This window comes from Crinia signifera, chromosome 3, assembly GCF_055691185.1.
Source record: "Crinia signifera chromosome 3, ASM5569118v1, whole genome shotgun sequence".
Taxonomy (NCBI): domain Eukaryota; kingdom Metazoa; phylum Chordata; class Amphibia; order Anura; family Myobatrachidae; genus Crinia; species Crinia signifera.
The window spans coordinates 255,775,105-255,793,852 of record NC_139219.1 but is presented as its reverse complement, the minus strand read 5'-3'; positions in this window follow the sequence as shown (position 1 = coordinate 255,793,852).

Here is an 18,748-nt window from a genome sequence, read left to right as displayed (position 1 = left end):
GCTTACATCATATCCTTCTTTCTGGCACAAGTCTACAGAGGTGCAAAGACCTGCTGGTGAGAAAATTGTGAGCTCAAGCAGAACTTGACACAGCAACCGCTCCTCCTTCATTTTCTTCCGCAACTGGTGCTGCGAGGCTTTCTGTGTCCAGGCAAATTTGCCAAGGTTCTGCTTGTCAACTCAACATTGTTTTGATGGTGTTGAGTGTGGGGGTGACACTCCCCAGGCCACCCTCATGTTATTGTGAAGGGAAGCCCAGGATGTACAATATCCCATCATTTTACCATTATCTATCTGTTGGACCTGATCACTCAGCTGTGATTTTGCAGTCCAAGCGATAATCGATAGACTGTGCAAGCGTATAGATTGTAGGTAGTATGCATTGCCGAGGCCATCCTAAGATAAAATCTTGCTATTTTTAACTCTAGTCGTACGCAAGTTGACAGAAAGCTGGTGAGTGGTAACTGTCCATTTCCTGGAGTGTCAGGGAAAGCGCAGGTGAGCCCCCCAAAAAAATCAATCGATGGTGAGCGTCTCGGATATGGAATTTCTGGTAGTCGCTAATCTGCATAATTTCCTCAAGCCTTGCACATCAATTCACAGGCTTGCACAAGGCAGGATTTCACTCTGGCTGGCCGGTGATTAGCTGATAGCAGGCATCTGCAAATTAGCACCGCACCGGTTAGGTCTGAATGACCCCCATAGTCTGCATTTCCATGGGCACCCACTTATTGTCTTTTCCCTATGTGAGAATGTCATGTTACTCACCCACTAAGTCACAAGTGGAGATGTGACTGGGTAGCGCATGGTCCGGTATCTCTTGTGCTGGTGTACACTTGGCACGGAGCGTGTGCAATGCAAATACAAGGCCAGATGCGCATTGGAAACAAGCATATGTTTATATGTTCAACTCTGCATCAGCTCAATAATTACTAAATATCTTTATTTGGTCTGGGGTATTTAAATGAAGGGCTGAGGAAAGCACAGTTGAAGGCAATGTTGCAGGGTGTGCAAGAGCTCTTCGATTCCAGTAACTTTACTACCTTCTTTTTTGTCAACACCTGTAATACAAATCAGTGCATTATTCTGTCATGTAAACCATTCATATAAAAGCTTAAAGGACCGGTGAGCATGTACTTAATGATTTTGCCTTACCATTGTTCTTCTAGCTGTGCAAAAGTCATGCCAGAGAACACAGTTCCTCCATTAATAACCTGCCCATCTTCACCTAATCAGCTATGCGAGCTTTTGCACAGCTGTCAGTCTTCCCTGCCTGACTGTCATACGCTCAAATGACCACAGGGAGGATCCTGGAGCGGAGCAGTGACAGAGTAGGATTCCTCTGATGGAGTCCTGCAGTGATATAGCAGCTGAATGGTTGGTAAAACAACGAGATACAGAGGTATTCCCAATTATAAGAGGCAGTACCTGATCTGAGGTTTTTACTGTTTAATATTAAAAATAAGTTACAGTTTTTTTTTTTCCCTTCTCTTTTGGGCAGGAGGATATAAGATTTAAAAGATATAAAATATGAGTGTAACAGAGGAGAGACTAAAAGATAGAATTACGTTCCTTTCGTGGAACGTGGAAGGTCTGAATTCCCCTATAAAAAAGAAAAAAGTTCTGCAACACTTAAAAAAGTTAAAACCGGATATAGCGGTCTTGCAAGAGACCCATTGGCGGAATAGCGATTTAAATACACTTAGGGATAACTGGTTCGCCGAGGTGGTTGCAGCATCCTATACCAAGAAAAAAAGAGGGGTAATGATACTTGTGAATAAAACTTTACAACATAACATTGTAGACCAAAAAAAAGACTCAGAAGGGAGATATTTATTTTTAAAAATAACACTAGAAGGAGAATTATACACAATTGTAACAATATATGGCCCAACCGGCCCTAACTCAGCCTTTTATACTGAGTTATATGTGAAACTACAGGACTGGGCAGAAGGTCATATTATAATAGGTGGGGATTTCAACACTACGGTCAATCAGAAGTTAGACAAAACAGGAGGTAGCAAAAATGATAAAACACCGCCGGCACTAGCGTTATTAATGGAAGCACTGAATTTAAGGGACCCCTGGCGACATGAACATCCAGTGGGTAGAGAGTTCACCTTCTACTCGCACCCACACGGTTCATCATCCAGGATTGACTTTTGGTTGATTCCGGTACCTCTGCTATCTAGAATAAAGAACACCGGTATTGAGAACATTGCTATATCAGATCATGCCCCTACCTGGTTTTCCCTAGCAATGGCCAACCCTAGAGCAGCTTCGTATAACTGGCGATTTCCTAGTTTTCTGTTCGACTCCACTGATTTTAAGTCCTTCCTAATACAACACTATAACAACTTTGCGGAGGACAACAAACAACATATAGAGGACATAAACCTTTTTTGGGCAGCCTCCAAACCGGTTGTACGTGGACAGATTATGGCCTACGTAGCGAGCAAACGGAAAAAGCTAAATAGAAGATTCGAAGTACTTAGCAGGGAGGTCTCGTGTGCATATTCTGAAATGCTGAGAAACAACACAACAGAAACACGTAAAACTTATACAGAGACTAAATCACTGTACGACGCTTTATGCACGGAGAAAGCAAAATATAATGTGGAGTGTCAAAAGAACAAATATTTTAGAGGGGGAAATAAGGCGGGGAAACTGCTGGCATCTCTAATAAGGTGTAAAACCCCAATAACTCAGATAACAAAACTAGTAAGAGACACACAGCAGATCAAATCCACAGAAGAGATAGCTAACACCTTTTTAGATCATTTCTTCAACCTATATAAAAATCCTGGGGATGATCCAGTAAAAGGAATGGAGTTTATTAGGAATGCAGGGATCCCTAAGCTATCAGATGCTGAAAATGCAGATCTGTCCAGACCCATCTCAGTACTGGAAATTAAAGATTGTATTGGAAAACTAGCAAGAAATAAAACCCCTGGGCCAGATGGTTTAAGCTCTGAATATTATAAAATTTTGGCAGTACAGGTGACGCCTCACCTACAATTATTGTATAATGCTTTGCTGGGTGGTTCATCAGCCTTTGAAGAATTTAATAAAGCAAGAATTATTTTAATCCCCAAAGCAAATAGAGACATGACCCAGATAACCTCATATCGTCCTATCTCCCTGTTAAATCAGGATTTTAAAATATTAACATCTATTATGGCCAACAGATTACAACAAAAACTTCCCAAATTATTACATAAAGCTCAATCTGGCTTTTTGAGAGGAAGATCATCGGTGCAAAATATGCGCCAAGCTATTGCAGTTTTGGTAAAGGCTGAGAGTGAACCAGCCGGGAAGGCAATAATGGTGGGGTGTGATGCAGATAATGCGTTTGATAGGGTAACGTGGTCGCATCTTTTCAGAATGCTACACGCCCAAAATCTGGGTGTCGGCTTCATTACCCTTTTCCGCAAACTTTACGCCTCCCCCACAGCTTTTATTACGGTGAATGGGAAGAACACACAGGAATTCCCCTTGGCCTGGGGCACAAGGCAAGGATGTCCTTTGTCGCCGTTATTATTCAATATAGCGATAGATCCTCTAATCAGACACTGTTACATAGCCAAGGAATGGCAGGGCTTCCAGTTCGGCACAGAAGTGCTGAAAGTGTCGGCATACGCCGATGACCTATTATTATATATAAAAAACCCTCATGTAACAATCCCAAAGTTGCTGCGGGTCCTAAGTGATTTTGAAATAGTGTCTGGTTTCAGGATAAACAAAGCCAAAACTAAAGCACTGGCCCTGAATGCGGGGGCTAAAGAGGGCTGGCAAGATAGTTTCCCTTTCAAGTGGGTACCCTGAACCATGTCCTATTTGGGTATTAATGTACCTAGACATACGGCTGAGCTCTACATCAATAATATTCAACCAATGATTGCACGTACCCTGAATGATTTTAAAGCCTGGCGATGCTTGCCTTTATCATATCTTGGGAGGATACACTTGATTAAAATGGTGGCTTTTCCACGAATACTGTACTATATACAAATGCTACCTTTTATGGTTAAGGATATGGACCTGAAGGTGCTCAATGCAGCAATGAGTAAATTCATCTGGGCCGGGAAAAAACCCCGAATAGCCAGGCATAAACTTGTTCAAAACCCGAAATTGGGTGGTATAAATTTGCCTTGCATTCAGAGCTACGTGTTAGCGGCCAACCTTAGATACGCTATAGATTGGATCAACAAAACAGATAATTATTCGAATATTGAAATAGAACAATCATTTTGTCCAGAAATCCCTCTAACAGGCCTTCTTCATACGCAACCCTCAAAAACTCCGCACAATGTTAAAAGAAATCCATTGCTGAATACCACCTGCGGGGCGTGGAGGAAAGTGATGATTAGAAAGGGGCTATCTCCGTATAGAACGATATTCATCCCTCTATTATATAACATAAAGAAACATTCCTTTTTGCTTCAAAATAATAAATTGATGCAGAAAGGGATAATAAGGGGTAGGGGGTGCATTGCAGATGTATTGGAAGAGAGAAGTATACAGATACTTACGATGGAGAAGATGTTAGAGAAAATTGATACTAACATGCTGTCCTGGCTGGATTGCCTTCAAATAAGAGGTTATGTAACCGAGATAGCATCAGAAATAATAAACAAAGACACCTCTGATGAATTGATTAGATTAATTAATATGGCCCATAACAAGAAGTGCACCACTGCATTGCTCTATACACAGATTAAGAATATAATTCAATACGATAGAGTCCACTCTGGTTTGGTGAAATGGACAGATGACCTTCCAGGGTTAAACCTACAGATGATCTTTTCCGCCTTTAATCGTATCAACAAATACTTGGTGGGCGCCTCATACCTAGAAATGCAATATAAACTACTTCACAGGGCGTACTACACCCCGAGGAAAAGATTTGTGACAGGTAGCTCCACTAATTCAAATTGTTTTAAATGTTCACAGAATGATGCAGACCTACTTCATTGCATGTGGTCATGTCCAGAAGTTTTGGGATACTGGGAAACGGTGGGTAGATTTATACAGGACGAATTTAAGATCATAGTGAAACCTACTCCTGAGTGGGCTCTATGGGACATACATACAAATACTAGCTTAAAAGGTCTCTCCAAAGGACACCGAATACTCTTGGCAAAAATCGCCGCGGCGACTCGGAAAACAATTCTGTCGCAATGGACTGAAGCGAATACACTAACCATAGCACTCCTAGTCCCTAGAATTGCATACCTGTTTCAAATGGATTGGTGTGAAATGGTTAAGAACAAAGAACAAAATATTGAAAAAATTTTCAATACTTGGCTACCTTACGTTAGGTCACTTTCAGAAGCGAATAAATCTATGCTGAGAAAGGTAGTGTCAATGACGACATGGTATGAGAGAGAATCACTAACTAATGGGGATCGCCCTTTCTAATTTGGTAAAATATGGGCATGGTACACTTTGTACTTAAGGGAAATGGGTCAGCTAATGGGTCTTTAATTATGTAGCCTCTGACCTTTTAATTAGTCAGCCGACACACCGAACGATGATATAATATCTATTGAAAGGTTTGGGCAGGCGTTATGAACAGGATCCGCAAGCAGAAATACTATCAGTAGATTTTTGCTTAGTGGGAAATAGGACGACTAGAATGAAGTGCCACATATATAGGACTGTAGGGAGAAAAGAACACTTGTTTGGTGGGTATTTTTGCGCCTTGTGCCTTCTTCTTTGTGTCCTTTTCTCTATTTATGAATGAACGGGGGGGTGGGGAGGGTGGTTGGGGGGTTGGGGTTTTGTATTTATATAAATTGTTATATAATTGTTACATATATAAATTTATAGTATTGGAAGGAAGTGGATCACAGTTAGAGAATGGTACTAAACATGATGCTAGGAAGACTGGCTGCCTGCCCACAGTGGGGCTATTGAGAAGAGTGTGAGGGGAACTTCCCACAGTAAGACAAGTGGTAAGATTGTGCGGGGACCTTCCCTCAGGTATGACTCTTTCCATGTTCTCTTTGATAATTATATTCACGCTTCTTGAAATTGTGATCCAACTTTCTCTATAGCTTTTATATTGTATGGTGATATAAGAAAATAATAAAGATTATAAAATAAAAAGAAAAAAAATAAGTTACAGATGGACTCAGAGATTGCACTATGTCAATGCATTGTGGTCAGAAAGGGTATCAAAATGTAAATATTTTATGTGTGTTATGATTTTGTCAAAAATATATTATGAAATTATATATTATAATAATATTATAAATTAGTCTGAAGGATGGTCAAAAGTTTATGCTTATGCAATTCTCAAAAGTTTTGTAAAGTGAAAATGTTTTGCATTTAATGGACCCTTATAGGCCTTGAACCCCTTTGGTGGTATGGCCGGAAATTTCTCGGGCTGAGCTGTGCTGCTGGCAAGGGCTCACAAGGGAAATTTCCGAGCATACCACTGTAAAGAAAGGGTGCGCCAGTGGTGCCTCCAGTGGGGAACCACTGGTGCACCACCATCCCACCTGTTGCTGCCCCCATTGCTGATCCTCCCTGTCGACACTCAGGGGTAGATTTATGAAGCTTGGTGAAGTGATGAACTGTCTGTTTTTTTATCACCGGCCAATCAACTCCTACCTGTCATTTTTCAAACCAAGCCTGTAACTTCACAGGTAGGAGCTGATTGGCCGGTGATAAAAACCAGACAGTTTATCACTTCACCGAGCTTAATAAATCTGCCCCTCAGGGAGGATCAGGGCTTTTCATGTGTCCGGGCATCCAAACACAGGAATGCCCAATGAATGATTGGCTTAATGTCTGAACACCCGAAGCCCCCCAAGCAGCCTCGAACTTCTCCAAGCAGCCGCAAACAGCCGAACCCGGCAGCAGAATCCCCAGGCTGCCCCTTCTATGGTGAGTATTTTTGGGGTTAGGACAAACCTGCACTGGTAGGTTTTTTGTGCCCCAGGAAAACCCACCAGTCAAGGGTTTGTGAGTCCACTTAAGGGAGTCTGTTTTTTGCGTTGTATTCAGCGCTGTCGAAAAGGAGGGGGGAGCGGGTACTTCCCCTGCTTCAGAGACCAGAGCACAGCCTATCTCCCTGCTCGGCAAACGCTGCTCAGTGCAGGCGAGAGAGAGAGGCAACTGCAGCTGTAGAATATGCGCGGGCACACAACCAGCACCCCTACAATTTTTTTAATAGGGACGTGACCATGCCCCCTCCCATTGGCCATGCCCCTCCTGTTGGCCATGCCCCTCCTGTTGACCACACCCATTTTTTACTGGGGCCCGGTTGCGCTTTCAGCGGCCCTGGTTGTATTCAGAAAGTCATAGGTTTAAGGCGTCATCCGATTAAACCATCTTCAAACTTAGATTGTCCCTTAAGATGATAAGGTAATGTGCAAAGTTTGAAGACTATTAGTTAAAGCGTTCGAGAGTTATCGTGGAACATCCATACACACACACACACACAAACATCATTGAATTATACTTATGAGGATATTTTAATTTTTAAATTATATGCTCTCCTTTGTGGAAATATGATGGGGTATTTACAAAGATACAAAAGTAAAAAAAAAAAAAAAAAAGTAACGTGTACAAATGTACAAGTGACATATCTATAATGGGTGCAGGGTGTGCAGTGCACCTGGGCACCTGTGTCCAGGGGGCCCACACCACACATTTGGCCCCATTTCTTAAAATACTTATTTTCAGCAGACTCTCTCACTAACCGATCCTCACTTTTTCACTATATATTTTTTCACTTTTGTGTTGCCCTGGGGTCAGCTGCTTCACTTTGGGGTGCCCCGTGCCCTAGATTTGCACCCCCCAAAATGTTAGGGACTTGCCCGACTAATGAGGTCATCTTGACACGGTGGGCAAGCCGTTACTTATGGCCATAACTATGCGAAGAACTTTGTTATAAATGCTACATTTTATTGCAATGTTTATTATTAATAAATTGGGAGTTTGAATTGTGCTCATGCACTCTTGTCTTTGTATGCAGTACTACTGAAAGTGCTCTGCAGGGTCTCACCTGTTGTTACTGGTGTGCACCCCAGGATCCCACCCCTTACCCACATCATAAGGCACAATCACTGGGACCATGGCAGCTGTGCCATATCTCAGCATTCTGCACATGCACAGTACGAAAATCATCAGATAAAATAGTATGTGCAGGCAGGTATTTTTGTACTACATTGCATCATATCTTGTTCAATTTGCACCCTGTGTAGGGAATCGCATGTGATATTTACATATTACATATTGTAGTTTAGTCCAAATCTTAAGTAATTCAAATAGCACAATGTATAAAGTTCAAATCTCATAGCACTGAAGTCACTGAAGAACACCAAATTGCATAACACACATTGTATAGCGCAAATCGCACCTACTGTACTGTAGCACACATCTCAACCTGTGTGGGCACCATGAGACTTGGATCCTAGGGCCTAATTCAGACTTGATTGCAGGGCAAATGTTTTCTCAAAATGGGCAAAACCATGTGCACTGCAGGTGGGGCAAATGTAACATGTGTACATTTAGTTACATTTGGGTGGGGTCTCTCTCTCTCTCCCCCACCCACCCCACCCCACCTGAAGTGCACAATTTGTCCAGCAATCAGGTCTGAATTAGTAACTTTGTATATTGTGGATGGAGCTCTGCTTTATAAAGATAGGGTGTGATTCAGTTCCGAATGGATCTCTTTGCACAAGTGTAAATTACCTAGTGGTAAATTTACCAGAACTTCTAAAAATTAAGAGGTGATGTTGCCCATAGCAACCATTTAGATGGTTGATATGGCTGCAAGCAGCATGCACTCACTAGCTGGTGAGGAGTATAGAACCCCACTATGCTAAAGCTTTGATCAATCCAGCGACGGAACTTGTGATTGGTTGACCCCGATGCAAAAATAAAATTGTGCCCCCCTCCTCCACTCCAACCCAAGTTTACAACATGCCACTCAGCAGTGGGTGGCAGCAGTGTGCGCCTTAGTCATTAGCTACCAATGGTAGTTCTGCCTCTGGATCAATCACCAGTGTATCACAGTCAGTACGGCTGTACATATATGTATATATATATATATATATATATATATATATATATATTTTTTTTTTTTTTTTAATTGAGTTTTTCAAATAGAAAATAAAATGATTTCTAAACAAACAGTAAAGCCCTGACAGAGACATAATGAACACATAGAATGTAGAGACAAACAGTAATTTGAGTATACATGAGATAATTAATATATGGATAAATGAAAAAGTAGCGACTCACTTTGTTTATATACGGTAAGTGAAACACAATTGCCCAAAGGCTCCATCCAGGCTATTTAAAACAACAGGAGAAGAAGGAGGGCAGTTATAGAATAATATCACTTGGTAATATATTATGATCCCATAGTGAGAGGCAAACAGTAAACTGTCATCTGTCAAGAGCTCTATACAAACCTAAATGCACTATCCCACTATATCCCACCCTAAGCCTATCCAAATCCCAACAACCCACCCTGTATAACTGCACCCCAACCTAGGCATACCTGGATCCCCATAACTCCACTAAACTGTAGCAACTGAAAAAAACCTTCCTCCCCAGCCACCCATGAACAAAAGGAGGTAGCAAACTAGTGGATTGTAGCTAGGACAGTGGTTCCCAAGCTGTGTGCCTAGGCACCCTGGGATGCATCAGGACACTTGCAGGGGTGCCTTGGGTTGTGGACAAAGATCAATTCATATTATTTATGGTCAATGTAACAGGCAGAACCAGTGCTTGTGCCTGCCAATCATAATATATGTGGACAAACAGAAGCAAATCCTGTCCCTCACCACATAACTGTGACATATAAACACAATGCACTTAATTACATTTTTTTTCCTGAATTTCTCGATAAGAAGCATTTGGCCTAGGGGTGCCTTGAAAATATTTTGATGCTCTAGGGTGCCGTGATTCAAAAAAGTTTGGGAACCACTGAGCTAGGACCTTCAGGACTCTCCCACCAATAACAGAATATACAGTAGTGACTCCATCCTAACTAACCTATACCAACCTAATTAACCCCTCACATCCGCCCATTCTACATTAACCCCTCCCATCCCACCCACCCAAAGAAAGGATATCATCAATATGGACTGATTAGGGCAATAATCAAAATAGTAAAAAACAAGCAAATAAACTGAGCTCTTATATCAAAGAATAACATAAAATCGAGTATGCTCACTTTCGTCAACTGTATAAAAGGGTAATTACAATAGCAAATGTACAATTTGATTAAACAATATCAAGTAATGAGCACAGGATCAAAAAATCTTAGTCCGGTCAGGCCCCTATCAACCGCACAGCCATATAAAGAGCAATCTCTCCACCATAAATCCAAGAGAACATACATGAAAAACAAGGATACTGTGACAAGGAGTCCAGGATCGTACCATTAAACCAAGGAGATGTAGATAGGTTCCAGAGAAAGGTAAAAAAGCAGTCCTGGAGAGAAAAAGTTTCCCCCAGAGCCACATAACTTAGCATCCTCTAAGCAAGGGAAATGGAGAGTTATCAGATGACAGAATATAACAATGCAGTTTGCCCAAATCACAAGTACTGGCTACCAATGCTTAATATTAAATAGCAGTGTTCCACGTAGTAACCACCAAGGACGGGTGACGCCCCAGATGATAATGCGCCACAGACAGATTTAAAATGGCATCTGACCTGGCCTAAAGCAATCCTAACTATATAAAGTCACACGTCATGGCCACCCCTGTGCCTCTCATGAAAGTTAGACATAGCTGTCCCATTACCTACCCTTCCCCATATCTTTCCCTTGTATTGTCTGCTTCTTTATATACATGTATGTTTACAAATATTGTGTTTCTGGAAAAATTGAAAAATTGGCCACCCTGCGAGGTGCTTTGATGTCAAACAAGGAATGTATTATTGCCTTGATATAACCATGCATATTTGTGACCTCTACAATAAAGCGTGTTAAAAAAAAAAATGGCATCTGACCTCAGGAGCATGAGGACCAAATATCTCTCTGGCTGCGTTGTACATCCCCTATTTCAAGGGAGAGAGGCAGATTTGGAGAGCTGCTTGCTGGGCACAGAAAAATAAGGAGCTGTGACGAAGACAGCCCAGTGTCAGCATCGCCAAGTCCCTCCAAGATTGCACCGCCTGAAGCAGGGGCCTGGACAGAGAGGAGAAGCAGACCATACTCACCACCACTGCGGCCACACCTAATGATCATGGAGTCCCGCGAGTCAGGGAGCTGTAAGTGGCTCGCTCACAATGGAAGCTGGGATAGTCGGCGCCAGGAAGCAGGAGATTTGGTAGAATATGAAACAGAACTCAGTCCACTGTCTGCTGCTCACTTGCTCAGTCAAGCCATGCCCCCGGTACCTATTATACTTTAGTAAGCCAATGTGGCACCCCACTGCAGAGGTGCCCCTTGTTTCGATTTTTATGCCCCTTAATTGCAGCCAATGCTGCCTGTGAAACCCCTTCCCTGTGATCAGGGCTGCAAGCGGTTAAATATGAGCAGCAGGAAGCTAGGACCCAGCTCACCTTGGAGTAAGGAAAACCTGGTCCCACAGGGATTGGCTGGAGCAGGGCACGCAAAGAGGAGAGGGTAGAGGTCAGTGATTGACAGCCGGCTCCGGCGCACAGTGACGGCGGGGGCGCAGCAGAGAGCTCTGGCGGTGATTGACAGCTGGCGTCCCGGCCAGCAGGAGAGACGGGACCCGCTTGTGGTGCATGTGATCTCCTAACCCACCGAAGGAGAGACGGAGTGCCACTGCCTTCCCCACCTGCCTGTCAGTCAACCCAGTGGACGGTTACTAGCAGGAGCTGGCACCAGAACTAAGGTACCGGGGCACCCTGTACCCCAAGGGCCAGCCCGCACCCTAGCAGGGATACCCCTGAGGTCCTACCTCCTCCTGACAGCCCACATCATTGGGTGGCCATTTCAATGAATGGCCCCCCATTGATGCAAATGTACCACTGCCTATTACCCATTTCTCCCTTTTTCTCTTCTGTCTACCCTCCCTCCCTCCCATTGTGTTGTATTATTGTAAAAATCTTTCAATAAACAGTTTGAAAAAAAAAATGGATATCACTAGTGACGCATTGTGGTATAATAGGAGGGACATGTATAAGAAATGGAAGAAGAGATTAGGACAAATGGAATCTTATTGCTGTGGCCTAAACCATGTGACCAATGGCACAATTGCGGTATGGCGTAGCAGCGTGAAGACCGCAATGAAACAATTCATAGCGCAACAACCACCACATCCCCAAACGGGAGATGATTAAGTATAATCTTATCCCTCAACATGAAATTTTGTTTCTGAACATGGCCCATAGAAAGGTGCTTACATAAATACTTCAGTCCGTACACACTACACGTGCACAATGCAAACATATAGTACAAATCAGCACAATAGAGTACAAATAAGTGCATAATGTACCATAAATGTAATTTATTAACAAAATTGTAAGACCAAAAGCACCTACTTCCAACAGTGTGATATTGCTAACATTATGATATATTATATACATAGTATTCAAAAAATCTTCAAAACATTGAGGAAAAAGAAAAATAGCTGTATCATTATATTTCTGCATATTGAGCTATTTTACACCGTTCAAACAAATAGCCTTCTTCCTTTATATGTAAGATGCAATTTACGGAACACTTAGCACACCTACAATGTTAGGCTTAACTTCTTGGCTAATTCTAGATATGCCCATAGGAAATGTGCTTAAGCTCATTAGTGGTTCTCGGAGGGGATGGAAATATTCCCGAATGAAAATTTCTGTCTATAAAAAGTCCGTATTCTACATAAAGCTGCCTTTCCCTTCTGATCTGCTGCAAGGATGATGGACGCATCTTGTCAGAATGAATTTCAAGCAGACATTGCTAGGTCTGAGGTTTCTGTTTTTAATAAGGATTCTAGCTGAAAAGGAAATTCCTCCACCCTGCACAGTGGATGGGCATTTTGACCTGACAGGTGTAATTAGCAAGAGAGATGTGAATATAGGAGGAATATTTTCTGTAAATTATGTGGACCCGCACCCAGATTTATCCTTCAGAATTTACCCGGAAAGGCTGCAATGCAGGGGGTGAGTGTTACGCTCGCATATCTCAGGCTAGTACCAGTACTTTTATAAATATATATATATATATATATATATATATATATATAGATAGCAAGGTGTGTGTTGACCTGGCACCCCCCAGCTGGTCAGGGACCCAGGTGCCTTTCCGAATAGTTGTGCAGGAGTAGGCAAAGAAGCAGACAGCGGCACTCTGGAAATTTTCAAAAACGTATATTAGTGCAAAAATAGCATACCAACGTTTCGGGGCATAAGGTACCCCTTTGTCAAGGTTACTGCACTGTTCACCTTGACAAAGGGGTACCTTATGCCCCGAAACGTTGGTATGCTATTTTTGCACTAATATACGTTTTTGAAAATTCCCAGAGTGCCGCTGTCTGCTTCTTTGCCTACTCCTATGTATATATATATATATATATATATATATATATATATAAAAGCAGGTAGGTGCGGCACTCGGCTCTTTAAGTAGAATAAATGACAGTACTGTGTCTTAAAGGTGATCAACATTTCAGTGCTCGTTTAATGGCACTGTCGTCAGGATTCAATCATAGTAAACACAAACATACCTTTAATAACAACACCCATGAGAAGCAACGTCAGATCCCATCAACCCGCTCTACTTAAAGAGCGGAGTGCCGCACCTACCAGCTTATTTATTTGCTTCGCTATGAAGCTGTGAAGGTACCGGTGGACGTTCTTTATTAGCTGGAAGTGCCGGTTCCCCACCGCGCTATATATATACTTGTATGACTTGTGCCAACAGGCGGAATTTCAAATCCTGCCATCCACTAGGGTTTGAAGGGAGAATATATTAGTGTGCCGAGCGCAGCTAGGCATCGTGCCCGAAGCATGGCAAGCGCAGCGTGCCATGCCAGGGGACGTGGTACACTGATACAGTATTTATGTCAACTTATTTCGAAATTCTGGACAAAAAAAGTGAAAACCTCATGTTGACCCTTTGACTGTTGATCTTCCCATTGTCAGCCTAATGCTTGTGTTGACCTTGTCAACCTTAGCCATGTCAGCCTATTTCATGTGTTGACATAAGGCCTGTCGACCTTTAGTGGTCGACCTAATGTATGTCACCCTTCATAGTGTTGAGCCTATGACTCACGACTGTATGAATGGCGAGTCCCTGAGCACCCATGGATGTGTGTTAGCAGCATTACAAGGGGAGCTACATGTGTATTAGCCTAGGGCACCCAGAACCTTTAATCAGGCTCTGTAGCCAACACACCATATATCGCTGGTCAATGCAATCCCCTCCTAAATATAGAAGGCAAAATCTATACAAGAGCTGGTCAGTGACCACATTCAGCAAGGCCTTTTATAGCCTTTACCGGAAGTAGCCATGATAGCACTAGGCATCGTTTTGAAATAAAACAGAAATGAATGATACATGCACTGGGGCTCAGGGGGTTATTTCTGTTGATTCGGAAGGCTGCAAATTCGCAGCCTTACAAGTCCACCAAATCCCGCCTTGGGAATGGTGGCCTGGCCACCACCCATTTGCAGCGTGTGTTCGCACACACTGGCTGTGATTGGATGTTTTACATAAACAGCCATTCGCACACTGCGGGGGAACACCCACATCATTCAATGGTTGCTGACCAAGTGGAACGTGCACACATATCTAAGGTTGCTCAGAGCAATCTAGTGTACTATTATAGTCAAAATCTTAACATACTGTAGCCAAAACCTTTCATAGCCAAAATTACACAGTGTATAGTTCATATAGGTGGTTTATGGGCTCTGGGGCGTTCAAGGGAAATTGCATAGCCAAAATCTCACCAGGTGTATGCACCTTTAGATGTACAGTAGCTAAATTACATTTTCCAACCCCCACTTTCCAAGTATGGTGATCTACAGTACACAGCAGGCCAGGGATACACATAAAAAGTAAATACTGTATATATAAAATTCACATTTGTCATCAACAATTTAATGTGAACTGTGTAGGCATTAGTGCAATGCAAATCTTCCCTTGTCACCTGTAGCCCTTTGCTGCTGGCCTAGAACCGATGTCCTTATTCTGCTCTGAAAATAAATTGATGGCTAAAAACATTATGCAGACAAATCATTCATCGTTACACACTAACCAAACTCCAAACTGCTTACCATTTCCACTGAACTGTCCACTTTACTGCAGACTAAAGGGATTTGGGGAAACAACTATGGGCAGTTGTAGCTGTATCTTTAGATATTGTCTATTGCAGCGGTTCTCAAACTGTGGGTCCTGACCTTTGAATCATGGGGTCGCGACTCCATGTTACTATGAGGCTTTTCTAATCTCAGTCAGTAATTCAAGGAGTCTGAAAAATCTGTTGAATTGTCTGTTATTTTAGACTCCTCCCATCACTGTGTGCCTCCACAATGCTGCCATGTATGTGCTGACTGCTGACTACACATGTGATGTGATGACCTTCTGCAGTAACTTGCCGGGGTCCTGTCATTATTTTTATTGTCTGATGATGTCCCAGACCAAAATAGTTTGAGGACCCCTGGTCTATTGCCTACTGTCATTTTTCTTGATTTGTAAGTATCGTACAGATATTTGTAAAACATTTGTAAAAATTTAATAATCTGACACATTTTTGTCTTTTTTTCAGATTTAGTGTAAGAGACTTCCAAAGTGTACAAACAATGATATTTGCTATTGAAGAAATAAACAAAAATTATAAATTGCTACCAAACATCAGCTTGGGTTACAGAATCTATGATACTTGTTATACACACTTCCAGGCAACCCGGGCAGCTTTGTCTCTGACCACTGGTGCTGGTGACAGGCATTATACATGTGTCCAGTCTCCACTGGTGCCAGTAATAATTGGAGCTTCTTCGTCTACCCAATCTATTGCTGTGTCCAGAGTGGTGGGACTGTTCAACATTCCACTGGTATGCTTAACCCATGCTTATATCGTCAATGTTTATTATAAAGCAGATTTTTCTTTACATTTTGTATTACTCACATTGTAGATCCAACAAAACAGCATTCACAGTGTAGTAGAGACATGGACCTACAACTGACAGTACTGGAACTACTTTAAATGCATACAAAGCTGTAGATGAAGCTCCTCAGAGCTTGACATGAAAAAAAGTTGGCGTCACATTGAAGCACTTCGACAGAGAGTTATGGGGCCTACAAACTCGAGGCTGCACATCGCTATCGCCATGACCCCTGCACACGGAGTGATGTAGGGGCATTTTCTAAGCAATCTAGTGAGATCACTTAGAAAATGCCCCTAAATCGCTACCTGTGTAGGCCCCATTGGATTCATTTGCACATATGTACATACTAAATGTCACACATGAAACTAATCAGTGCAGTAGGTTTGTCACCCCAAGTTGTTTTACTTATGCACATAACATGCATATTTTGAGCAAGAAAGAGTAGGAGCCATTTGGGGCAACAGTATATGAAAACACATACATTTCAGCAGGACGGTCCCACTAGTTGGGCATTGTCCTGCTGTCCCACCTGTGGGCCACAGTGTCCTGAAGTAATCCCTGAATAGCTGCGGTGTGCATGTGCACAGTATCTATACAGTGCAGGGTGGTGAGCCTAAATCAAGAAAACGTCTTCTAAAAACTGGACCCTCCTGGAAAGGACCTGCACCCAAGGCCCTGCCCTTTCCCAAGAGGCACGCCAGGGTCCTGTTTTGAGGAAGAGAGCATTTGGAAGGTATGATTATTTCACTACATGAAGGTACGTGAAAAAGTTGTTGCTATTCAACGAAACACGTTAAGTATACAGGAACCTGGGGGGCGTGGCTACGGCGGCGAGCGGGTAAGACGTGTCCGGACGGAGCTCCCTGGCTGCCCATCCGTTAAACCATCCTGCGCCTAATAATACACCCAATACCACCGCCAGCGGCTGTCAGGTGACATCACCCTACCCCACACGAACCGCCCGCCCGACAGACCTGGTCCCGGCGCCGTTACCAGCCCGCCGGACCAAAGAGAGGACTGCGGCCTACCTCTCCCCGCCGCACAGCGCACATCTGCCCGTACGCCCGCTGCTGAGGCTGCGTCGCGGAGGAGATCTCTCTGGAACACCCACCCGCCGGCGACATCCACCGGAGAGCGGAGCCCACAGTGAGGAGAACATCCTGGGTCTACCCGCCCGGAGCCTGGTGAGTCTCGTGCTGCGGGCGCCATTTTGGACACAGCAGCGCTTGCACAAACATACAGCCTGCAGTGACCCCCCCAGCGTGACTCCACATCCCCAGCTCGCTGCACCTGCCCAGGGACCACCACCATAGCCTGCCATTGCCCTGAACTGTATACAGGGCCGGTGCAAGGCACCGGAGCGCCCCAGGCGAGTCGGGGTGGGGGCGCCCCGGTGCCGGGGGGGTACCTGTCCTGCGGCGCTGTGTATTTAAATCTGGCGGCAGAGGCAGCGGGGTCCCTGCAGTCCATTAGAAATCACGAGCGCTATCCGCCACCGCCGGGCTATGCGGAAGCGCTTCTAGTGTGAAAACACTGGCAGCACGCTGATTGGCTGAGATCAGCGTGCGCCGTGCTGCCAGAGTTTTCACACTAGAAGCGCTTCCGCATAGCCCGGCGGATAGCGCTCGTGATTTCTAATGGACTGCAGGGACCCCCGCTGCCTCTGCCGCCAGATTTAAATACACAGTGCCGTAGGACAGGTACCCGGGCGGCACAAAATGCCGCCCTCCAGTGGCCGGCGCCCTAGGCAAATGCCTAGATTTGCCTAGTGGTGGCACCGGCCCTGACTGTATACCCTGGTGAGGGTAACACATACCAGCAGACGCCCCCCACCTCAAACGGCGCCTCCTGTGGGAGAAACAGCCTGCTTCTTTCATCCTAGAGTTGGGTGAGCCCTGTGCTACGGGCGCCATTTTGAGATCAGCAGCGCACATACAAGTGCACAAGGACGCAAGCCTGCAGTAACCCCTTAGTGGGGCTTCATATCCTATACCTGCTGAAACTGCCCAGGGTACACCAACACAGGCCTCCCATTGCCTTGCACTGCATTCCCTGGTGAGAGAAGCATACAACATCCTACACCCCACTCACTGAGCAAGTACTGTAATCTGCACCAACAAAGTCTGCCTCAGCTGGGGAGCGAGCTTATCAGCCCGGCATCATTCAATAATGGTGAAACAGAATCATAGTACTTCTGCAGCAAAGCTGGCCAAATTTGCAAGAGGACAAGAGGCGCAGGGCCCGCAGGCACCCCCGGGGGACTCTGGGCAGAACTCAGGCAACCCAGCCGACTCTGAAGCCCCCCCTGATGATGCTTCACCTGCACCCCCCTCTCTCCAACAAATCCTGGAGGCCATTGCTGGCACTGAGAAACGTTTATCTGATAAAATGGAGAAGGTACAGTGCGACCTATCCCTCCTTAGACAGGATGTGCAGCGCATCAGGGAGCGGGTGGGGGAGGTGGAGACCCGGGTCTCAACGGTTGAAGACGCAATTGATCCTATGAAAACCACAGTATCTACATTGACACAACAGGTCACAAGCATCCAAAATAAATTAATGGATATGGAGGGCCGTTTGAGGAGAAACAATGTCCGCTTCGTAGGCCTGCCGGAAAAGGAGGAGGGCACGGCGCCAGAGGCTTTCTTGGAGGCCTGGCTTATCGAGACATTTGGCAGAGAATCCTTCACCTCCCAATTTGCTGTCGAGA